The sequence below is a fragment of the Mandrillus leucophaeus genome, unplaced genomic scaffold (genome assembly GCF_000951045.1).
Source record: "Mandrillus leucophaeus isolate KB7577 unplaced genomic scaffold, Mleu.le_1.0 Scaffold648, whole genome shotgun sequence".
NCBI classification, from domain to species: domain Eukaryota; kingdom Metazoa; phylum Chordata; class Mammalia; order Primates; family Cercopithecidae; genus Mandrillus; species Mandrillus leucophaeus.
Genome location: NW_012107008.1, coordinates 841,073 through 867,481, shown reverse-complemented (window position 1 = coordinate 867,481; position 26,409 = coordinate 841,073).

The following is a 26,409-nucleotide window of genomic DNA, read 5'->3' as shown; positions in this document are numbered from 1 at the left end:
TAACAATGCAGTAACATTACCAAAGAGTTGTGGTGTGCCCATTCCCAGAGCTTTAAGGACGGGTATCACAAACATTGCCTGGAGCAGTTAAAGTTCAGACTGCAAAAATACAGACAGACTTGAAAAGTACTAGAAGCTTCTGTGATTAATCAACCCAGAATTATAGATTATAGTTCAAATTTTTTTTTTTTTTTTTACTGACCTGACCAACTATTTGTGTAAACACAAGAAAATCTTGACACTGGGGAGTCTTTAATTCGACAGATCATTTCAGCATGCACTCATTAATTGTTTCTCATGCACAAAGCACTTGGCTACACATTGAGTATATACCTATCCTTGAGGAATGTTCAGTCTATAACTAGGAATAGAGCAAAGTAACCAGGTAATCAAAACATGTCAGGACAAATGCCATGATTATGGTAAGCAGAAAGTGCTATAGAAGGACCTAGGATGCAAAACACCTAACCTAGATGTTAGTGGTCTAAGACTACTTTCTGGAAGAAGTCATACTTGAACTGAGGCCACCAGGACAGCTAGTAGTTAATATAGGGAAGTGCAGGCTGGGAGGTATAGAATGAGAGATTATTCCAGTAAGACATATTTGTTGGCCCAGGTCTCCAGACAAGAGGGTGATAGTTTGAAAAATCTGCAAGGAGTATAGATTGAGGGAAGAAGTATAAAGAGATGAGCCTAGGGAGGTAAGCAGGAAGAGGCAGGTTCATGAAGGGCCTGGTAATCCATGCTACACATTTTTAACTTTATCCTAAGGGTATACATGAAGCCATTGAGGGTTCTCCCTAAAGAAGTACCACACAAGAGTCTAGTCTAGGTCAGATTAGAGCTAGAGAAAGAGTATTTTATCCTTTTCTCAGCTTCTTTACCTCTTTATGTTAAATGACTTGGGAGATAGAGAAAAAGCTGCTGAATATCTTCTTCATAAAGATTTTTATCATCCAAGGGGACCATATAATTTGTCATTCACACATAGTTATGCCAGAATAATAATTGTAAACTGAAATGTATGGTCACCCTAAATTTAAATCTCTTCACAAATTTAAGTCCTCCTCTAGCCTATTTTTTTCAATCCTATTTAAAATGCAGAAATAAAAACAAGACTTTTGAATAATCAGCAAGAATGTGTTCACTGGTAAGGCTAGAGGATTAGCATGCTCTTCATAATTAATTGTATCCCTTTTGCTTTTCTGTATATAATCCTGTGTTGCTGACTCATTTATAATTTGTATCTTATTGCAATTCCTGAGTATTTTTATGGTATACTTGGGCTTTGAAAGTCTTTACTTATTTTGTAGTTACTCTGCCTAAGAATTTTCCAACCATAATGTATCTTGGTTTCAATAGATCATTTCTCTAACATATAGAGATCACTTTCAATTATTCCCATCTTTGAGCTGTTAGTCACAGAATTATCAGCCATTAGGTCATAAGAGATAGGAACTATACCTCCCTAGATGTAATAAGGTATGTATCTGAGTACTTTCTAGATGAAAGAACCAAATTATGTTATTTTTACTGTTGTTTCTCTCAATTCTATAACATATGTAGATAGTGTTCCCACCACATTACTGAAAAAGAAAATGAAGAATTGGAGGTTGGTCAAAGAACTGAAATTTTTATTCATTCCCAGATTGTGCTTAATTACTTATTATTAGCTACCAAATGAAATTATACTTGGATATGATTTCATTTTTCTTAATAAAAATAGTATTATAACAATATACATACTGTTCAATGCAAAAATAATTTAAAACAAAACGTTTTTAAGTTATCAAAAGTTTCTAAAGACAAAGAATGATTTACTTATGAATTAAAACATTACATTGACCTCAAGGTAGAAGTTAGGTTAGCAGAAACGAGCTTTGTTGCAAAAAATATATATTCAGGATACAAACTATAAAAATCACATTGGGAATAAAGCATAATTCTCAAGTTTGTTTTTATTTCTAAACACAGAAATATTATTGAAATCATAAATTAAAGGATAGCTGACATATTTATATTTATTGACCCACAAATAAACTCCCTTAGAGCTTTGTTTCATATTGAATTTCAGGATTCTGGCTAATTAGTGGCATCTCCCTTAAATTTGTTTTAAGACAGATACAGGAGAAACATCCTTTTTCTGGGTTTTAGGAGATACATAAATATCTAGTTATGTATAATTAATTTGGGTTTCTATTTTAAATGTTACTTACATTCAAAGCCACCTCTGTGAGTCCCTGCACTTCCTTAGAAACATCAGTGATTTCCATTTCATTTCACTTCAACCATCTATGTTTATGTCCACACTCTGAAGTCTGGCATCCCTTGATACCAAGATAATAAATGCAAACATTCTTCTAAGTTCCAAGGTCTTCTCCTTCCAGCTGTCTGACCTAGTTACCTATACTTTACTCATCATTCAACCATGCAGAGACCTCTGAGTCTTGATTTGCTGATTGCTTTATCACTTGATAATGATTTGGATTTTTCTTTTTTATTTTCTTTCCTTTTCTATGTATGTGTGTTTGTGTCTGTCTGTCTAGGCAAACACATATAGTGGGTAGCTCTCTCATAATATTTTATTTATTGCTGTAGACAAAAGCAGTTCCATTGGCACAAGAAATGCCCATCACTTATTCAGCCCAGTGTAAGACTCACAAGGCTGTAGACTGGAGTGTGCACTGCATTTGCAACACGGATGGCAACTCAATCCCAGGAATCAGTGACGGACTGTCACTAGTCCTAAACCCTAGACTCCTCTCATGTCCAATATGAGATTAAGTCACCCCAAATCAGCATGTCAGCACCATTTTGGAAGCCCAAGCTCACATAGTTCCCATAAAAGAAGTACAGCATTGGCCAGCAAGAGGATATTGCACATCAAGCAGCTCTCCTGGGAATGGGCCCAGCCACAGGGCTCCTAATTTCCATTAGGCATGACTCCTTAAGTATCTGGTCAATCTCATGAGTTGGGTAGAGAATTAGATACACAGGGATGGAGGTCCATCTCACAGTTCTGGAGGATGACAGGACCAAGTCACCAGCAGATTTTGTATCTGGTGAGTGTTCTGGCTCATAAAACAGATGCCTGTTTGTGCATCCTCACATGGCAGAAAGATTGTACAAGATCTTGCAGGCCTCCTTTATAAGGGCCCTAATTCTATTCATGAGGGCAGAGCCCTTATGACCTAATCACCTTCCAAAGGCCCCACTTCCAAATACCATCACACTGGAGGTTAGATTTTAACATAAAAGTCTGGGGAGATACAAACATTCATTACATAGAAATCTCTGTGAATGACTAGGTATAGGAAGGTAGATCTCCCAAAGGCCCCACCTCTTAAAATCATCCCTGGGGGTTAAAATTTCCACACATGAATTGTAGGGGAACACATTCAGACCATAGCTGGTATTCTGTCCAGACAACATTGCCAGCCCCAGCTAGTCACCAGAGGGTGTCTTAGAAAATTCCAAGGAAAGCACTCCAAAGTGTAATAACACCCAGAGGCATAGGGTCTTGAGCAGGGACCTCATTTCCCTAAGTAAAAGGGAAGTATAGGCTTTTGCGTTCAAAGAGGAAACACTCTAAGACACAGCATGCAGAAAGCAAGGATTCAAAGGGTCCGAGGCAGAAGCTGTCACACTTCTGACCTAGCCTCAGCAATCCCACAGCATCATTTCTGTCTCATGTTTGCAGATACAGGCAAGTCACTGTGGCCAGACCAGAATCAAGGGAAGCAGAATTAGACTCCACCTCTTGATAGAAGTCAAGGTCTAATTTCAGAATAGCATGTAGGATAGAAGATATTGATGCAGCCAGCTTTGGAAAATACAATCTGCCATAATCACCATAACTGTGATTCCTCTCCATAGTACTTACAGTGTTTTACTATGATTATTTATTTCCTTTTCCATATTCTCCACCAAATTTTCAAGTAATCTAATGAATAACACCAACACTTGTGCTCTTTACACTCCTGGATTCTGTTGATAGAAGTAGTTAATATGGGAAAATAGAAATAAAATGACTGAAAACTATGAAGGGGCACCAATAAACAAGTTATGCTTATTGATATGCAATTAATTACATATTTATTAAACTGCAAGAAAATGCATAATAATAAAAGTTGACTCATAAAAGTCAACTTCTGTGGGAGCTGTGTCAAATTCATCAAATAACAATTCAGTCCTTCGCCACAAAGCTTTTGCTTAATATGCAAAACTCTACTATGCTAGTTCAATACAGCACAATGTGGAGAACACAGAAGATAAAACCTTTGAGTAGAGCAGTATGTATGCCAAAGATGCTATTCCTTCCAAATGCCCATGGACAGAATGAGGAGGCATCCTGAGAGTAAGGAACTTAGTGCTTTAATAACAAAGGTGAAATTAATAGTTTTAATCTGTTTATCTATTCTCATTCCAGTCTGCTCCAACCCACAATGTCTGGAAGCTTTCATCCTCAGAAAAAGTGAAGTACTTTCTAAGTCTGTCATTTTTTTGCTAATCTTCAGTTGCTGAAAATCATTTTAAATCTATTCCTGTCATTTTGGATTTGCATAAGTGTCTTGAAAGAAAAGTCTAAAAAGGCAACGGCTGATTTAGTGTGAATGAACATGCCATAAAACATTTCAAACCTTACATCATTCGTGTAAATCTTTCATGATTTAAAATGTTTGAACTTGCCAATAACGAGCATTCTGGTGTCGGGCTGGATGTAATAGCTAAGGCTGAAAAGGCACTTTCATTAAAATCCTCCCTCTTGAGGCACATATAAGTTTGGGAGAGGGTGAAAAAACATCTTCACTTCAGTCTGGAATTTGAAATCTTAGCCTAAACCTTTGACATACCAGTTGAGGAAAGAAGACATTTCTATAGGGTTTCATTAAGATACCAAGGGCAAATAATGTCCCTTGGGTATCAAAACCATCCCCCAATGAGATGGGGGGTGGTTTTGATATTCAAATTCTATCTACAGTCAAATCAATTTAGTAAAGAATGTGTACTTTAGTCAAGTAACTGATTAAAAAAATTACTTACATACTGGGAATTTGGCTTTACTAAATCAGCCTTATTGTCTTGCAAAGTGAACCCATCATAGACATTCACTTAGGCAGTGGCTTTCAACAGTGAGGTAGAGATTTGACAAATCTGTAGCTGGTTTGTCAACGCATGGCACAACAAAAGCACTCTTCCCCAAAGTGCCAATTTTTAGCAAACATAAGTCACCTATTAATCTAATTTTCATTCAGACCATACCAAAATCTTTAGAATTTCAATTGTACTTTTCAGAATCCCAAATTTGTAGTGGCTTTGAGGCATCACTCTGTTACTTTCACATATTCTGACCTCATCTAGTTGTTACTAAAACTTTTAAAAAGATAAATTCCATGCAAGAAAATAACTGAAAAGAACCTTCCCACTCCCAGAAATTTGACAGATAATAAGAAGGAAATAATCTCTAAAAGATATAAGTAAACAATATTCTTAAAGTTGAGGGTGGATCATAAGAATGTCATTTCCTTTTTTTTTTTTTTTTTTTTTTTAACGCTAGTGACCTGAGACAGCAATACTCCGTGTTTTCAAGAGTTCTTATTGATGAAAGCTGTTCAGTTCCATTTTGCGAAAGGGCCATTAGCTAATGTCTTAGACCTGTCTACAGAGAATGTGGTTAGCACTTGAGGGCCTGTGCCTAATGAGGCTCATCTTCACCTGTGACAACAGACGAACGTCTCCTACACAGTTTGTATTAGGACTGCAAGGAGAAAACTGCCCAAAACAGCTCTTTAGCTTGACAGCCACAAGGACTCCCATTAGACGTGTATTGTTTTGAATAGAGCATTCTTTTTCTAATATGTTTTTCAGTATAACTGCTATACACATACACTACAAAGATTCTACATTGAGTGATGACTCATCTTGTGAATGTGGAGTAATACTTATCCTCTGCCCCTACCACCAGCCCTGCTGTGGACTGTTACCCCAGAGAGGACTTGAATGTTACTCTTAAAAGTCATTTCAATGGTGGGCTGTCATGAAAAAAAAAAAAAAAAAAGTCATGAAACCACACAGTATCTAAGGTGAGCATCCCAAAACATTCACCAATTGTCTAATACTTTTACTCCATCTCTTATTGATTCCCCCCACATAACTGAATTCTCCATGACCCTTGCCTCAGACCTTCTTCAGAGGATAGTTATGGTTAGGACCCCAAGATATACACTAAGAGCCATCAACGCATAGGTCAATGATTCCTTAGAAAGCAAAAAAGCATTTCAATGCATGTTCCACAATAATACCTTTAGAGTCTCTGATATAGCAGGTGTGGCAGATGCCCCAGCAGTTTTTATTTCAGCAAGCACCAGAGGTGATCCTGATACAGGTGTTTTGCAGGATACACTTAGAAAATACTAATATTTTACAGAAATGGGAAATAATACTCAAGCATAAAAATAGAAGTGGAAAGAGTGAAGGATGAGGGACGGAATTCTATGAGGCAGCACACTCACTTATAAACTAATCTGTGTTTATTAGTTCATCACTGCTTATTGATTAATAGGATTTCACTATTTGAGGCCAAATGTTTAAAACAGAGTCTATTTGGCCAGGCACGGTGGCTCACGCCTGTAATCCCAGCACTTTGGGAGGCTGAGGCGGGTGGATCACGAGGTCAGGAGATTGAGATCACCCTCGCTGACACGGTGAAACCCCATCTCTACTAAAAATACAAAAAATTAGCCGGGCGTGGTGGCGGGCACCTGTAGTCCCAGCTACTTGGGAGGCTGAGGCAGGAGAATGGCGTGAACCCGGGAGGTGGAGCTTGTAATGAGCCAAGATCGTGCCACTGCACTCCAGCCGGGGTGCCAGAGTGAGACTCCGTCTCAAAAACAAAACAAAAACAAAAACAGAGTCTATTTGGATAAATTATTTTAATTCAAACTAAGTGATGTTAATGAGAAATTTTAGATAATAGTTTATGGAGGATATCTTGGGGAAGATATGTGTTAGCAGGCAGGCTTTCCCCTTTCCTCTCCCAAAACATATCACATAAGTGGCTTCCTACTTTCCCATGCTTAAGAACAGCTGTTTTTGAGGTCTCCAAGACACAGATCTGACTGATATTCACAGTTCTGTGATCTATTAACTCCAAAACTTTCACTGAGTAATCAAAGTTCTCACAATCTTGTTAGACTTTAGTCCTATGGCATTCATTCCCTGAAGAAAGAATAAGATTATACAGATTAATGCACACCAGGCCTAGCAGATTTGAAGCCAGTAACAAGGCTCTCATTGAAGACTTAGTATGACTAAGTAGAGTTATTTGAATTATATGGTATGTAAATTTGTCTTAGGAGACATTTAAACCAGTAATGGAACTGCTTTTTTTAAATTCTTTGGCCATGTGCGTGAATTTTAATTTACTCTTCTAATACCACCACAGAAGAAATGAAGAACAATGCATATTTCCACTAACACTAGGGTCATTAAGTTATTAATTACATATCCGAAGTATGTTTAAATAGTTGCTAGCTTGCATATGGATGGCAAAGATATAATTCTGTCTAAAATATCTCATAGTACTTAATATGATAGTAGAGCATAATTTGTAATTACTCTTAACATATTCCCTTTATAAAACACAGTCCATCATGATTGATTGTTCTTCGATGTTTCAGTTTCAGGAAGAAGATAAAGCTTACACATTCTGAAAAGCACCAGAATCTAACTTTGAACCAGAAAGACTGATATTTTGGCACAAAAATACTGTTAAAATTCATTTTGTTCACCATCTAAAAAGACATGTACGTGGTTATTAAAATTGATTTGGCATGGAAATTTTAAAAATTGTTATCTACTCAAACTCTCTGCAGTGATATTTACCTACTTACTTTTTTCATTGCTATGAATTATCCCAGTGCTTGTTAATCCCACAGTTTTGAACCACATAATTAGCCTGATCTACTTCCTTTGCCCTCTTTAGCTATACTGGAGCATTGAGTCATGCCAATTTTCACTGTTACAGTTCAAAGGTGCTCCCTAAAATTCAAGTGTCGGAAACTCAATCCCAAGGAAGGGGATATTGGGAAATGGGGCCTTTTAGCATGTGTTTGGCCCTCATGAATGGATTAATGCTACTATAAAAAGGGTTTGCAGTAGCAGATTTCTCTTCTTCTGCCATGTAACAATATGATGCTCCTTCCCTCCAGAGGACTCAGGGTTCCAGGTGCCATATGGGAAGCAAGAGACCAGGGCCCTAACTTGCTGGCACCTTGATGCTGGACTTCCAAGCCTCCAGATTGTGAGAAATAAATTTCTCTTATTTATACATTACCCAGTTTGCGGTATCTTGTGACAGCAGGCAAAATGGACTAAGACAATCACCTTCTCAAAAGAAGTGCTGATTCACTAATATTCCTAAAGTCCACATTGTGAACTTAGATTTGAGGTATTGACAATCATGATAAAAATACAAACTCCTGGACTGCATCTAGTACTTGATACATTTCAGAGTCATTCACACAACCAGCAATGACTGAGCAGTGACTTAGTCACTAAGAGATCAGTACTGCACTTAGCATTACAGACATCAAGACAAATGAGACACAAGCCCTCCTCAAGGACATGGTCTACTAAAGATTATTGATACTCTAAGATGAAATAAAGTATTAAAGATGCCATGATGAATGTATATAAGAAACACAGGAACAACAAAGGAAAGAGTAGTGATTCCTACCTGGATGTGGAGAGAACAGCTCCTAAAAATTTACACCAGAGAAAGCAAAATTCTGAATGTTAAAAATAATGAGCAATCTTTCGTCTGGTGAACAAAAAGTATATATCAGTCAGGATTCCAAAAAGAAACAGATGGCATATGTCAAGTAAGTTAGTGAGCAGAGGGTTTATTTACGAAGTTTTTTTTTTTTTAACTTCTGAGTAATTTGGTTAATTTCTGCATTGGAATGACCACTTGATACATTTTAAGAGCAAACAATAATTAAATAGTTAATAAGACCAAATACTACCAATGTCAAGTGCTTCACTTACAACACCCTTGCAAAGATAGGTACTCATTCATTCAGTAAATACTCAGTGAGCCCCTACCATTTCACAGGCATCGTTTGAGCACTGGAGATAATAGCTGTGAACAAAGCAGTCCAGGTTCCTCCCTTCATGGAAATTTGGTGGGAGGAGGCAGGTGATAAATAAATAAACAAGGTAATTTTGGCTGGTGATAAGTATTATTAAAAATAAATAAATAAAAGGGCACACTTGCTTTCTCAGGTCGCTGCTTGGCCTTCTTTCAAGTGTACTTTCCTTCCTTTCTTTCCTTTCCTCAGTTTTAAAGCTTTTTAAATTAACTTTCACCCCTACTCTGAAACTTGCCTTGGAAAAATTAATAAATACATAAATGTATAAAAGGTTTATATAAGTTAAAGTAGCTGAGTAAAGGTATGAGGGGCTATTTGGGGAAAGATCTCTCTCAAGGGAAGACATTTGAGATAAGACCTGAGTGACGGAAAAGAACTTTATTTTAACATTCCGGAGGAGACAAAACTATGGAGACATTGAGTAGAGAATCATTGTTAAGGGGAAACGGGAGGGAAGAGTGAATAGGAAGAGCACAGGGGTTTTCTAAAGCAGTGAGACCATGCTGTATGATACAACCATGGTGGATACGTGTCATTATAAATTTGTCTAAACCTGTAGAAAGTACAACAGCAAAAGTGAACTCCACTGTGAACTATGGACTCTGGGTGATAATGACATGTCAGCGTAGGTTCATCAATTGTAACAAATGTGTCACTCTGGTAGGGGATGTTGATAACAGGGAGACCATGCATGTGGAGGGGTAGGAGGTATGAGGGAAATCTCTGTACTTTCTGCTCAATTTTGCTGTGAACATAAAACTGCTCAAAATATAAATTCTATTTTAAAATTGTTGAAATATGATCATCTAGCTCACAAGAGAACTCAATTAAATTACCTGTGATTCAAGTTAAAAACGTATATTAAAATCCTAAGGTATCACTTATGTTATGAGAATTGCTTCTGGTTAACCTGTTGGAATCTGGAGTCTCTAAAATGCACTCATCTGAATTTCGACATAACGTCTGAATTAGGTGATTACGTTCAGAAAAACTGTGATTGCTACATTTTTAAGCTAAGAATCATGTTGGGGTATGGATTGGAAGAGGATGGATATGGAATGAAAAGACGTGAAAGGTAGGAAATTAGAGGATATTAAGTAATTGAAACTCATCTGAGTAAAAGCAAAAGCAGTTTTAGTTCAGCGTGAACCATTAAGTCAGCACTGAATGTCACTGGTTACAAGAGGAACTTGGGTAATGGAAAATTAAAACAGCTGGATTTATAACTCCCATAAATAAGTTAAACAGCCTACTCAGTGCCAGTGAAGACTTTGACAGTGGTAAATGGTGAGGCTTCTACATATAAGCTTGTAGGAAGGAAATGAACAAATTGATAAACATTTAAAGCTACGGATTAAATACGTTTGAATTATCTTGCTTTTGGTCATTCTTTACTAAGCAACTGGTTTATCCTGATAGTTAAAAATCATAAAGTTTTGTCTATTTTTTAAATGTTGTATTGAGTTGAATTTGGTGTTCTATAAAATAAACCTGCAAAAATTTTACTATCAGCTAGCTACACTCAAACAAGTGTCTTAAATAAGTAGTTCAGGAACTCAAAAGTTATGGTGGTATAACTATATTATACAACCAAGTTATGGTTGCATAATTACAACCTTGATCTCCTTTTCTTCTAACCTCAGGATCACCCCCTTAATTCAGGCCCTTGTTTCCTGACACGCGGACAATTACGATAACCGCTTAAACTATTTTCTTCAGGCATCCTCTTCCAATTTGTTCTCCAGACTGCCGCCTGAGCTATCTTTCTAAAACATCACTCCTTGCTGAAGCCCAAATCCTGTAGAACACAATTCAAACTGCTTACTTGGAAATACATGTTTTGATAACCTAGATCCGACCAACATTTTTAGTCTCATCCTTTAAGAGTAGGATAACCATGTAATTTACATTTCGTACCAGAATACTTTTGGTAGTAAAAGAAGGAACTATTTATAATTTCTGAGACAACAAGTTTAAACTGGACCATCAAGGCAAGCAAGAAAATATGATTACCTTATCTGAAAGCCAATAGTTTATTTGATAAATCAGTGGCTCCTCTCCTCTATGCACCAGAGCACAGAGCAACATTCCTCTGCTTAGCAATTTCACGTCATATTTTGGGTATCCTGTATATTTCTGCCACTACGCTCAGAAGTCCAAGAATTCAAAGATACATCTTTGCAACCTGGTACCAAGTACAGGGCCAGGTACATGAAAGGCTTTCAACAGTGTTTTTTGATGGTGAATTAATACTGAAGCAGAGGACTGACAGACCTAAATGGAAGAAGAAGTAAGTAAATATCCAGGAAATGGGACAAAAGTCAAGTAAAGATCTAATCACCCAGATAAATCCATAAAATTATGTTTACATGGGAGCTGTACATATATGCATATTCATCCAAAGGAAAGAAGTATTATATGTAAAAGATCAACATTACCTGTGTAAACATTTGTCATAGGTTTTGATTTTTGTATTTATTCTTTGAGATGAAACAATAACTGCATTCTCCTTTTAAATGGCAAGATACAATAATCAAAGATAAATTTTTAACGTTCTGGTTTAAAAAAGCTTCCCAACATGTTAAATAGTACTTATTATGGCTCCAAAAGCATCTCTTCCCAGTCACTCCAGGACTCTAACATTTCAGATTCTTACTAACAAATGATCCCCCAATTATGCTGCGCAGTTGATTAAGATAGTTCACGCTTTACTCCTTACAAATGTTCCTCTCCTGTGTGATGTTTCCCACACAGGATCATCACAGCTGATTCTGTGTAATCACCACAGCAGAAATAAGTGAACGAAAGATGTAACTCTGATGAAAACAGCTATGCCTCCAAATGGTATCTCATCAGGGATCCCAATGAAAAATGCTCAGAACTTCAAATCTATTTTCTTATTTTGCAAAGGCATATATTTGATTTTTTAAAAGCATTTGATTTAGAATGACATAAAATAATTTAAAACAAAAATGGGAGAATAAATAATCATAGGCAAGCCTTTGTATTAATAGTTTCAATAACTTTAGCAATTTTCATGAGACATATACTCTTTAATGGTAAAATATAAGGTGAGGACCCTCATCTAAACTCCTGCAAACTCTCACACTTAGGAGAGCCCTCATGACTCCAGAAATCTCCAAAGTTTCATCAGCTTCCTCAGACTCAGTTAGACACCACCTGGGAATTAAATGAGTTAACGGATCTTAAACATGTAAAGCACTTCCTAGCATACTTTATGTTAGTTAATAATATTGCAAGATATTTTATTTAACTCTGAGATTTATTTATCTGTTATATGCAAACTTGTCCTTTTCATTCATTAAGTTCTCTAGATTCTTTCAAGGTTTATTTTCCACCCTGTACTTACTGTAACCCCTAGAAAATGTAACCTCCAATAACCTCATATTATAACTTCTGAGTTGTCTTTACTCCAGTGATCCTCACTTTTGTTTACTCAGTTACTTCCCATAAGGGCCACACCAAAGATTTTGTGATCATCAAAAAATATTCCAATTAAGAAACCACCCAAGGCCCACGCCTTCTATCACAGCAGTTGATCTTTTGATTTTAATTTAATCAAGAAAATCCCATCCCAGCACCACGCAAGATGACCTTCAACCTCAAACCCTCCTTATCTATACCCTTAGTATAAATCCTTGCTTGTTTTAAAAATTAAATGGTGTTCTTCCTGCTCAAGGCCAAATTTTCTCCGCAAATCTTGTCTCTTTCTCCTTCTTTCTTCCCCTCCTTCAGGATTTTGTTCCCTCTGTTATCATTCATTCTTTATATGCAACTTCCTTTCTTCTCTCTCTCTCATGTGTCTCTCCCCTCACCTGAGAATAAGTTCAAATATTTTATATCAGGACTACTCTTGAGCTTTTCATCCAGCTCTAGATACCACCTAGATAATTTTTCCATGTCTTATCCAATCTTGTCAAAAATAAATCATCATATTATGTTTCTAATTCCTTACCTCCCATTCACTAATTCATTATTGTCTTCACTCAACAAAACTTAACAAGTGCTTCCTGTCTAACAGTTAACTCTAACCCAAACTCTTACTTCATAGATCCACTAATATTTATATTTCAACTTCTCTTTTTTTTTTTTTTGGTTTTTGATAGTATTAATCACTTCATCAGCCTCCCCTCCCACTATGTCTTTGTGAACATATCCATTTTTATGTTTTATTCTACCTCTTGTCAAGGAAAAATTGTACCAAATAGAATCAAGCCAGCAGGACTATTCAAAACTATTGCCATAGAGGAGAAAGATTAAATTTGACTCTGCTGAAACAGAAAGCAAGAAGATTTTTAAATGGTGGTGAGAACTAATGGAAAAGCACTGGAGGATGTTGTAGGAGTAGCTCAATGTAATCAGGCCATCTTGTTTGCCCACTAGTATTTATTAAAGTTAGTCTCCTATGCTCCTGCATATATGGGAGACAGGGGCGCCATTTCCTTAGATGATATTTCAAAGGGATAATCCACAGACTCTTAAGAAAGACATTCCTGGTGACATCATACATCAGGGCCTGTTGGGGAGTGGGGAGCAAGGGGAGGGAGAGCATTAGGACAAATACCTAATGCATGTGAGACTTAAAACCTAGATGACGGGTTGATGGGTGCAGCAAACCACTATGGCACATGTATACCTATGTAACAAACCTGCACATTCTGCACATCTATCCCAGAGCTTAAAGTATAATAAATAAATTTTTAAAAAAAGAAAGATATTCCTGGATTGTACAAGATTTACTCTCAAAGGGGCAGAGGAAGAATGTACAATTGTAAGTTTTCTAAAGTAAATGTTCTAAGAAAAGGGAAGTCAGGGGTCTATAGATAGGGTTCTTTAGAAAGAACTTGTCTAAAGCTCAATTCAGCTGAGGTGAATGTTAACGATAATTTGATCGCTGTCTATCACACTTTCCCTTCTTTCTTTGTCCTTCTTCTGTCACATCTTAAAAGCAGGGATCTTTAATAATTATTCTTTCACCTACTACTGCTCATTTTATTTAATACTAATCCTGGGATGCCTTGGCTATCTCATAGTTTCAGTTATCACCTGTGAGATACCCTGCACAGCTTTTCTCATTCATTCATTACCACCCAAATCATAATTTTTCTCTCTTAAATATTTCTCAGATAATTCCCCCATTAATTTCTACTATAATTTGATGCCTTAGTCATTGCGATAGCTTTTTAAATGTGTCCTCCTACAAGTTTGCCATCACACAGCTGCCAAACATCTAACTAAAAGGTAAATGTAACATGAGACTCCATAACTAAAAGTACTTCAAATTCTCCACAGAGCCCTAAGACAAAGCCCAGGCTCCCTAACACGGACAGCACACAAACCTCCATGACCGGGTCCTAGCCCACCTCTTTGGCCCCATTACTCAAAAGGTTGCCCTGTGAACACCAGATGTCTCTCATCTCCAACCCCTAACTCACTTTCATTTTTTAACCCATTCTATTCTCATTCTCTCAACAAACCAAATACAACTTGTTTGGTATGATCATCTAAATTGTTATTAAGTTCCTGGCTGGGCATGAGGGCTCACTCCTGTAATGCCAGCATTTTGAGAGGCCAAGACAGGTGGATCACCTGAGATCAGGAGTTCAAGACCAGCCTGGCCAACAAGGTGAAACCCTGACTCTACTAAAAATACAAAAAACTAGCCAGGCAAGGTGGTGGGCACCTGTAATCGCCGCTACTTGGGAGATGACAAAAGAGAATCACTTGAACGTGGGAGGCAGAGGTTGTAGTGAGTCGAGATTGCGTCATTGCACTCCAGCTTGGGCAACAAGAGCAAAACTGTGTCTAAATAAATAAATAAATTGTTATTAAGTTATTGATCCTCATTAATTGGGTAAGGTGCCCTCTATAATGTTCTGTAGGTAACACTTTGCATTTATCTATAAGTTACTGAATGTGTTTGTACATTTCCCCAAATATAAAGTCCTTACAAGGACTCCATCTTTTCCATTTTAAAATGCCCAGCAAAGAATACAATGCCAAGTACATAGTAGATATCTAACAATTATTCATTGAATTAGTCATTAAATTAAATGAGTGAACAAGTGTCAGTCCATACAGGCTGGTATAACAAAATGCCATAGACTGGGTAGTTTATAAACAACAGGAATTTATTTCTCAGAGTTCTAGGGCTGAGTAGTCCAAGATCAAGCTTCTAAAAGACTAGAAATCTGGTAAAGGCCTATTTCCTGGTTCACAGATGCCACATTCTTCACATTCTTACTGTGTCCTCTCATGATAGAAGACTGAATGAGCTCTCTAGGGCATATTTTATAAGGACGCTAATCCCATTGAAGAGGGCTCTGCCTTCATGACCTAAACACCTCCCAAAAGGTCCCTGTCTCCTAATATCATCACTTCAGGGATCCAAATTGCAGCATATCAATTTTGGAGAGACACAAACATTCAGACCATAGCAACAGGTAAATATGTAAATAAAGGGTTGAATGACTTAGGCATCCTTTTATGCTCACAACCAGATCACAAAGAAAGCAAATATGTCCATCCATACAAATACACACATTTATTAGCAAATATAAAGTGATCTTCAAATCTGTTCTGTAAGTTTAGTGAAGTCTAAGCTCACTGACTTTTTAAGTGCTTTTACCATGCATTGCACAAAACTTCTCTTGGATGGAGAGGATATGTATAAAAATATTCTAGAGGCAGAATTCAGTTAATCTGATAGAGAACCTCAGGCAATCAGAATCCTCTAAAGTCACGATACCACACAAGACCATTTTAGAAGCAAGCTTCAGGTGCCATTCTGAAAAATGAAAGGATAAAAGACTCACTACAAATTTTATATCCTATTTAAGAGCGAATGAGATGTCTAAAATATTTTAGCCAATCTAATATTTTTAAACCACTACTTTTACCCCCATAACTCATTAATATCATCCATTATGCTAATTAACAACCCATTAATTCTGCCAGTGAACACCCATTGCTAATGTGCTAATTAGCTAATATTTGGTTCTAGGAATAAAGAAAGCTAAAGAACTTAAAATAGTGCTTCTGGAGTGTGGCCTTGCTAATTAAATGTTAGTTGACCACCTTCAGAGTGTAAATACTGGATTAGGGCAACTGCCTACCACTCAGGTAGAGATTAAAGCTAACGAAAGCACACACATTGTTTATGCTAAAGAATTGTCAAGCAGATTATGGTCACCATAGCACTTACTGTTTTACATGCACATAAACTCTGACTATTAATAATAGAACCCCAAAACTCTTGTTTAGCCTTTCCTTCCACAGAATGAGAAACTATGGTCTTAAGATTTATTTTCCAAATGCTTCCACATGCACCTTACAAATGTGGTTTCTACAATCAATATTTAAGAGAGAAAAGAAAATGTGTTTGATGTACCTATCCAAATGTTTAGCATTACACCTCAGAGGAAAATATATCTTCATGTCTTTATTATGTCATCAGCTTATGGCTTGAAGCATAAAGATAAATGTCTTCAAAGTGCTTTTTATTAACAAGATAGAAAATAAATAAGAACTTTCAACAATCCAAGATAAAATCCTTTCTTCCTTAATATCCTCACATTAATCTTTACCTCTGCAATGGTGATGAAAACCATGTAGCATTATTATTGTTTAGTCTTGAATAAGACGTATTAGCAAAGTTAATCCAAGGGGAATGCATGCTATCATGCATCTGAAACCTGCAGCATTAATACAATTCTCGAATCTGTAGGATAAACATATACCTTTTTGGAAGTCAAAACATAATAGATCAGTACACAGCACAGCTTATTTAAATATATTTTGATATATTTCCTTCCGTTTATCTTAGATATAAAGACAAGTCAATTTCATATCTCAGATATGGTTTTCTGTGTTGAATGCTAGATATACTATAGAGGACAAGGAAAGACTCCTAAGTGTTAAATACTAAATCTTTACTCAATTCTTATAAACATAAAGAATGACAAAAAATGGACTCTAAAGAACAAAAGAAATGTTGTTATATTGAAGTAGTTGTTAATAATCCATGACAATATCAGAGTGGACAATTCACACACACACACACACACACACACACCCCAACACATACTAGATTTTAATCATGTTTCTCTTAAATACCCTGGGTGTTACATAGTATAAATTAATTATTTTATCTCAACTTTGTCTAAATTAAGTCAAGTTTGGATTAAAAAACTGAGTTCTGTTTTCATGTTTGCTAAGGTACTCTTTACTGTGTAGAGTTCATTTGCTCTGGAATAAGTTTTTATAATATTCTATATGTTCATCAAACTGATAAATATTTTGTGCTTGTCATTAGTGGAAATGAACATCCTCAGGCTTCAACTAATCTATTCAGATGAAAATCACAATGAAGCAATTATTTTATTTAGGATTTCCTAAGCAAACTTGTGGGGAAAAAAAAAAAACCAAAACACCTAGATTTGTTTTACAAATGATTGAACTCCAGCTCTTGACACCACTTCTAGTCTAACTCCACATTGCCATATTTTATAGCCATACATGGGTCACTGATTGATTCTCACAGTGAAATCTTTCCTGGATTTACCTATTTTGAACACAAAACAATATCCAAACCTTCTCATCTTCCATTCCATTGAAAGGTATTACCCTTCTATTATTTCCTCTGTTCCTGCATATCAATTAGAAAAGCAAATAAACTAATTTATACTCGGCTATTAATATAATAACTGAATATGGGATCCCCTAGGAAATATATTTGAATATTAATAAATTCTTTATTCAACAAATATTCATTGAGTGTCTCCAATGCATTAAGTATTGTTCTATTCTACACCACTGGGGAGGTATTAGTGAAGATGATCAGTGAAGAAAGCAGACAAAGACACCAGCCCTCCTGAAGCACACATTCCACCAAGGAGAGAAAGAGACAACAGACAACAGACACTAGTATATTTGTATATTAGAAAATGGTTAATGCTATGGAAAAAAAAAAAAGAAGAAGAAAATAGAACAGGGTAAGAAGATCTATAGTACAGGGAAGTAGAAAGGGTTGCAATCATTGAGAAGGTGACTTATGACCAGAGACTTGAAGGAGGTGAGGAACAAGCCCTTGGGACATCTGGGAAAAGTGCTGAGAGCAGCCACTGCAAAAGCCCTGAGGCAGGAAGCAGGCCTGGGATGCCTGGGCAACAGCAAAGAAGATAGTGTGGCTGAGCTGAGCAGAGTGAGCTAGGTAGAGAGTAGGAAGAAAGATAAGAAAGATAAGAAAAAAGGGGAGTGGAAGAAAAAGTCAAGATTATCTAGGGCCTTGTTAATAAATAACTTATGAACTTAACCTATCATGACAAAAAGCAGTGCAGGACACACCAGATACAACTGCATACTTATTCCTTTATTCATTCAATACGTTTTGAGTGTCCAATAAATATCGGTGACCGATATTTATTGTACAGGAGGCCTGTACAATAAGTTTGCAGTTGGAATCATGAAAATTGCAAGATCTATGTGTGTAGAGGTGAGCGGTCAAAAGACACAGCCCCAGGGAACTGTGAGTTATGCGACAGAGAAGGAAAAGGAACGAAGGCGGTGACTGAGGAGCACCCAGACGCTGGGCGGAGAAAGACCTACTTAAGTCAAATAGGAGGAAAGTTCCAGTATCAAAAAGAAAAAGAAACAGGCCAGGTGTCGTGGCTCACGCCTGTAATCCCAGCACTTTGGGAGGCTGAGGCGGGCGGATCACGAGGTCAGGAGATCGAGACCATCCTGGCTAACACGGTGAAACCCCGTCTCTACTAAAAATACAAAAAATTAGCCGGGCGTGGTGGCGGGCGCCTGTAGTCCCAGCTACTTGGGAGGCTGAGGCAGGAGAATAGCGTGAACCTGGGAGGTTGAGCTTGCAGTGAGCGGAAGACCGCGCCACTGCACTCCAGCCTGGGCGATAGAGCAAGACTTCGTCTCAAAAAAATAAAAAAGAAAAAAGAAGAAGAATAGCAGAACTAGCCACCTACAAATTTGTTTCATTCAAGCTCAAGACCACAAGTCTACATGGTTACTGGGGTTCTGGCAATCGCAAAGGCATCTCTACCAAACGAAAACGACCTGCAAGATACATCTTAGCCTCCTCTGATTTGACAAGCATAGAATGTGGCACATTAGCATAACAGAACAGCAGCACCATTTTCATTTCCACTATCCTCAAGCTACTTTGACTCACATCACCTTTTATCCTAACAAAGATCCTGCTACATGGCTATTACCTGTCCCCACTTTATGTAACATTAATGGGAAAATTCTTTTAAATGGCTACAACAGACTGTTTCTTTGTTTTAGGCAATCCCTGACATTCATCTCAGGAGTAGATAAAGTTTAAGAAAGCTCAATAAGGGGTAATTTTTGGTATTCATCAGAGGTAGCCATCAGAGCCTCATCTAAGATGGAAGCTAAGACAAAGAAGAGCCCCTGGAAACGTCAGCAGAGCAGAGTCTAAGGAGAAGACACCAGTGAAGAAGCCCTCGTGACCAAATAGCCAAAGGTCCCTAACAACTGTGATGTCTAATATTCAATTTTAGGCAATTTTGTTAAAATTACAGTAATCCTTCTCCCTCCTACTTCTATTATGCTCCAGAAATGAAAAGAGTAACAACCATTTATAGGGCAAAGCTAGGGGACAGTAAAGTTGACAAGGTGAAACAGCGATGGGGTTTCAAGAATAGAGCAGAAGACAGAACTTACAAGTGTGTCTGTTTTTCTTCTGCTCCACTGTCATCATCCTGGTTTAAGCAATTGTCACAGTAAGTGTGACAGAGCCGCAAAATTGTTCCTACTTCTCTTCTTTGTAGAAAATAATCCAGCGTGGATGTGGTGAAAGAGGAATGCTTATACACTGCTGATGGGAATGTAAATTCATACAACCTCTGTGAAAAATAGTATGGCGATTCCTTTAATTCCGCCCTAACTAATCTGCTTCTCCTCATGATTCCTAACTGTGCAGTACATCAACAAAAAACAAATGAACAAAAACACTAAATGTCCACTCTGATAAACTCAATCTGACATGCTACCCAAATATTCCCCTTTAGATCATACTAAGGCTTTTCAGTCAAAACTGTTTCATTTCCTGTTTTTGTCCCCATCTCCTGATCAACTTTAAGATGGCTTCATGGCATAGCCCATGGGGATAGGTATGGTCTATGTGATCTAGAGGTGAGGAGATATGGGGTGGTATTATGGTTCTCTGGGTGTCTGAGGTGATGGCTCTTGCTTCATGGATTGCTACTTGGCCTGCTGGTCTTCACAGCTAAATTCAGTAACTGTAGATCTTATAACCCAATTCCTCTGATCTAGGTCAGGATCCTCTAGTGTCACCTGATTTTCTTCAATTCCTTTACCCCTACAGGTCCCTCTGAACCTTTGCTATATTAAGCTAGCTTCTATTCTGCATTTTCCTCCCTACATGCCCCTTACTGTTCATGACAGAAGGGACCCCATGACAGACAGTCCAGCATTCAATCCAGTATCCAAACCATACATGACCCTAAAGGATGAAGGAAAGGAATTTAGAAATCTCTCCTCATCTCTCTCTCTCTCTCTCTCTCTCTCTCTCTCCCCCCTTCTCATGTTTAAATTTACATCAGTTACCATCCTGCAAAATTCTTTTTGACTGTCAACACTAACAAGTAATCCTCTTATTCTCCTTTCATTTCTGTGTCATCATCTTAATTTTGGGGGCAGATAGGTATGCTTCAGGCAGACTACAGGGTTAATGTATACACACAAAAAAGAAAAATTTAAAAATGCTTTTAGATATTACTTATTATATTCCATGAGATCAGTCAATAAATATTTGTTGTATGAAAGAATACATAAATTTTTACATTAAAACAAAGTGAAATATAGAAAATAGCAACAAACCTACCAGACCTAACTAACCACACAGCTGGTGATAAAACTCTGGAAAAAGATAAGTTCCTGCAAGTCTTTCTTCACCTTCCTACAGTTTTGTCTTACAGAAAGAAAAACAGTGTCTGTAAATATAATTTCAACAAGAAAAAATTCATGCTTTATTAGTTCATGGTGGCAGTTTATGGTGAAAGTTGAAGTTTATAATCCAAGACTTTGGCTTACAACAAAGCAAACACAAAGATGCTTATTTTGTTCTGCTTTTCTTCAAGGAGAAAAATAATCTTGAATAGATTTAAAAAATCCTACAGAAACATATTGAAAACTTACCTGTTTCAAATGAAAATAATTTCTAAAGCTTAGAAAAGTTCTATTTCACAATATGAAAAGACATCATAGCTGTAATTGAGACCTATTGCCTATAATTTTGAGAAATTTTAACTAATGAGAAAGGGAAGGCATTGAGAACAAGACTGTATTGGAGCTACTCCATTTCTGTTTCATGGAAATACGTGAAAATATTCTTCAAAGAAAATGAAGCAAAGGCCCAAATTTGGGAAAACAGACAAAGTAAGATTTAGCTGTAGTGCTGGTGCATGTGAGGAGGCAGTTAAAGAGAAGCCTGGAAAAGACTGAAATTAGATCCTGGGGAACCAGAAATAACAGACTAAGTAATTTATTCACCGTGTTTTATTTAGCCTTTCATCCTAGGGACACAGCTCAGAGCATATATATTCTCCTTATCATTATTTATTTTATCAAAGAAATACTCCCTACTGTAAGCACACTTTGGGGGATTCTATGCCTATGTGTAGTGAGCCATGATCCCTTGGGTTGTTTCAAGCATGTGTATGTGTTTTATCAATATTATAACAAGAGACTAAGTCAAGGGAACTAGAAGCAAGTGGGCATGCCCTAGGAAGAAATCGAGGGGAGATACAGTTTTCCCATCAATTTCAAAGGTAAATTATACCAGCCTTGTCATAAAACCAAAAAAAAAAAAATGAATTTCCAAGGATGGAAAATAATGAGATGGCTAGAAAAGCAAAAGGCCCGGAGACAGAGCAGATTTGTTAGTCTAATGAGAAATAGGAAAAAAATTTATAGAAAAAAGAGCTATATTTTACATTACCTACTTCCACTTGCTACAAAGTATCCAAGCACAGAAAGTTTGACTTAACACCTGTGAAAAGAAATTATGATTTCCAAAGACTGACAGATTTTCCTGCCATGGCCAGCCATGCCAGGGTTCTTTCCTTCCTTTATGAGACTCATGATGCTTTCCAAGGTTTTTCCAAAGAAAGAAATCAGAATGTGTCTATTTAACAATATTATCTTTTCCATTTCCTTCCAAATTTTACGACCATAAGTAGAAATAGATTTCTCCATAGTTTATGTCTCTTTCTCCAAAGAGAGTAGAAATTTATACTCAGTAACCACCTCTGCCTTTTTCCCCTTCAAGGGGCAGAAGTGATGACTCAAGTATAAGAGTGAGAACAATGGTAAAATGAAAGTTTAAATTTATACAGAAAAAGAAATTTTACTTTCAGATTTTCTTTATAAAAAGTGTTGACAATATCCTTTAGAAAACACATTATGAATAAATACTTTGCTGCTCAAACCCATTGGATATTGCACTGGGCATACTCCAGCATTTAATGAATATTTATTGAATGACTGGTAGGCCCTGAAGAACAAATAGGTAAGAACTAAACACTGCAGCAGTTAGTATTTTCAACAGAGGCTAATGATTAGGAAAATATTTACGATCTATAATAAAAGATGAACATACAATAAAGATAATTTGCTTCATAGTATTCATAACCAAATTAATAGTATTTTTTAACTTCTGATTCCAATTGTGATGATAGAAACGGGATGGGATTTATAACTACAAAACTGAACAGGCAGTACAAGTCTGTGATCCCTAAGTAAAGGGAAAAAGCAACATATGCCCTAGAATTGCACCAGTCTGCTGCTTGGAGTCAGTTTCTAGGCTTCAGTCCAAGGAAGGGGAACCCAATCAGAGTCCAAAGTTTCATTAAGTTGAAAAAAACAGAGACTGGAGTTTGTGGATGCGAAGGCAGCTAGAATTTGCCATCTGAAACACCAGACAGGGCCAGGCACAGTAGCTCACTCCTATAATCCCAGCACTTTGGGAGGGTGGATCACTGGAGGCCAGGAGTTTGAGACCAACCTGGTCAATATAGCAAAACCCCATCTCTACTAAAAATGCCAAATGTGGTGGTGCATGCCTGTATTCCCAGCTACTTGGGAAGCTGAGACAGAATTGCTTGAGCCTAGGAGGCAGAGGTGCAGTAAGCCGAGATTGTGCTACTGCACTCTTCTTGCCTGGTCAACAGAGCGAGACTGTGTCTCAAAAAAAAAAAAAAAAAATTAATGAAAAATTTTAAAAAATAATAAAACACCAGGCAGGCATGAACTGCAGAGAGAGAGCTCTGGATACTTAAATACTGATCTGCTCATGTAAAAGGGAAAACTACCCAAAACCAAGGAAATAACCACTGAAAAGTAGTAAGCAGAGTTTACACTGGGCTTAAAATCATTCATATTCTGACCAGACAATGTGGAAACACCTCCTAATATGAAGGACATTGGCTAAAATTCTGAGAAAGATATCTCCTTAATAATGGGGCTAAATTATGCCTATATTCGAGTCTGCTCTGGACTCACTCTAAGTTTAAAATAAAGCTTCAGATGATCGAACCTATTTTAAATAATGTAACATGTTAGAATAAAGCATGATACAGTTTAAAGAATACAACTAAAGCCAAGTGCAGTGGCTCACACCTATCATTGTAGCCTTTTGGAAAGCCGCGGCGGGGCAGATCACTTGAGCCCAGGAATTTGAGGCCAACCTGGGCAACATGGCAAAACTCTGTCTCTACAAAAATACAAAAAAATTCCCTGGGAATGCTGATTTGCACCTGTAACCCCAGCTACTAGGGAGGATAGGATGGAAGGATCGCCCGAGCCTGGCAAGGGTGAGGTTGCAGTGAGCCATGATCACACCACTGCACTCCAGCCTGGGTGACAAAGTGAGACAATGTCTCAAAACAAACAAAAAACAACAACAACAACAAAAAAAAACTGAACACAGCAACCAAGAACATATAATCCACAATGACCATCAGACCATTGTCTAATAAACATTACTAGGTACACAGAAAAAAAAGGAACATATGACCAATTACTAAGTATCAATCCATAGAATCAAACACAGAAATAACAGACCATAGAATTAGCATTAACGTACATTTAAAGGGCTACCATAAATATTTGTCATAGGTTTAAGAAGTTAGAGAAAAACCTGAACATAATGAGGAAAGAAATGGATAATATATGAAATGCACAGTGAACTGGGAGAAACACAGAGAAAATATACTAAGGGAAAAGTGACAGCATCAGTAATTTGTAGGATAATAGCAGGTAGACTAACATACTTGTAATTAGAGGTCCAGAGGCGAAGAGAGAAAGAAGAGAATACAGGAAAAAAAAAAAAGTTAAAGAAATGATGTTTGAAAAAAACCCAAATCTGGTTTTATAAAAGCGAAACCTCAGATCTAAGAATCTCAACAAACCTGAAGTAAAAGAAAGGCAAAGAAAACTCACAAGGCCATATCATAAGAAAGTTGCTGAATACTAGAAGTAAAAGCAAAATCTTAAAAACAGCCTAAGGAAAAATGATACGATGACAGACTAAACGATTAATCACATGCTCTATGGCAAAGGGCAGGGAGGTGGAGCATGACATGTAGTGTTTGCTAATTCCTGTGGTGTCGCTACTTCTACCTTGTCTATCTACAACTGATGTCCTTGAATACTGAGTCCGGGGCTGAGGCACACAGTCAGCTCTCACAAGGTGGTAACAAGTTAAACACAGCACACCACTGCACACAGAAAGAACAAATCTAAGAATGGCAACAGACTTCTTGTCAGAAGCCATGCAAGCAATAAGACAAAGGCACAGTTAGTTTAAAGCAGTGAAGGAAAAAAATTAACTTGGAATCACCTATTAAGCAAAAACATCTTTCAAAAATAAAGGCACATTAAAAATTCCTTTACTTAAACAAAAGCTTAACTTAAAGAAAACTGACCACCAGCAGGCTAAAAAATACTACAATAAATATTAAAATAATCTCTTAGGCAAATCAAAACCACAATGAGATACCATCTCACGCCAGTTAGAATGGCAATCTTTAAAAAGTCAGAAAGCAACAGATGCTGGAGAGGATGTGGAGAAATAGGAACGCTTTTACACTGTTGATCGTAGTGTAAATTAGTTCAACCATTGTGGAAGACAGTGTGGCAATTCCTCAAGGAGCTAGAACTCGAAATACCATTTGACCCAGCAATCCCATTACTGCGTGTATACCCAAAGGATTATAAATCATTCTACTATAAAGACACATGCACACATATGTTTACTGCAGCACTGTTCACAGTAGCAAAGACTTGGAACCAACCCAAATGCACATCCATGATAGACTGGATAAAGAAAATGTGGCACATATACACCATGGAATACTATGCAGCCTTAAAAAAGGATAGGTTCATGTTCTTTACAGGGACATGGATGAAACTGGAAATTGTCATTCTCAGCACAGTAACACAAGAAGAGAAAACCAAACACTGCATGTTGTCACTGCTAAGTGGGAGTTGAACAATGAGAACACATGGACACAGGGAGAGGAACATCACACACTGGGGCCTGTTGGGGGTTAGGGAGCTGGGGGAAGGATAGCATTAGAAGAAATACCTAATGTAAATGACGAGTTGATGGATGCAGCAAACCAACACAGCACATGTATACCTATGTAACAAACCTGCACATTGTGCATATGTACCCCGGAACTTAAAGCATAACAATAAAATAAAATAAAATGATTTCTTAAGGCAGAAGGAAAATAATATCAGATGAAAATTTGGGTAGACACACAGGAATGAAGAGTGACAGAAGTGATAATCCCCTCAATAAGCACAAATATGTATTCCTCATTTTCAAACTTTGTAAATGATAATTATTAAGAGCAGAAATAATAATATATGTGTACATTTATTACATATGTAGAAATAAAATACATGCCAACCACAGCACAAAGAATAGGAAAGGAAATGGAAGTGTATGTTTTAAGGTTCAATATGCTAAGTAAAATGTTATAATTTTTTTGAAAGTGGACAGTAATAAGGTAAAGATGTATATTGTAAAACCAGAATAGATATTAACATAAAACAAGGAAGTATAGATTTTAAGTCAAAAGTAGAGATAAAAATGGAATAATAAAAAATTAACCCAGAAAAGTCAGAGAAAAGAGAAAAGTATAAAAAAGGTTGGGAC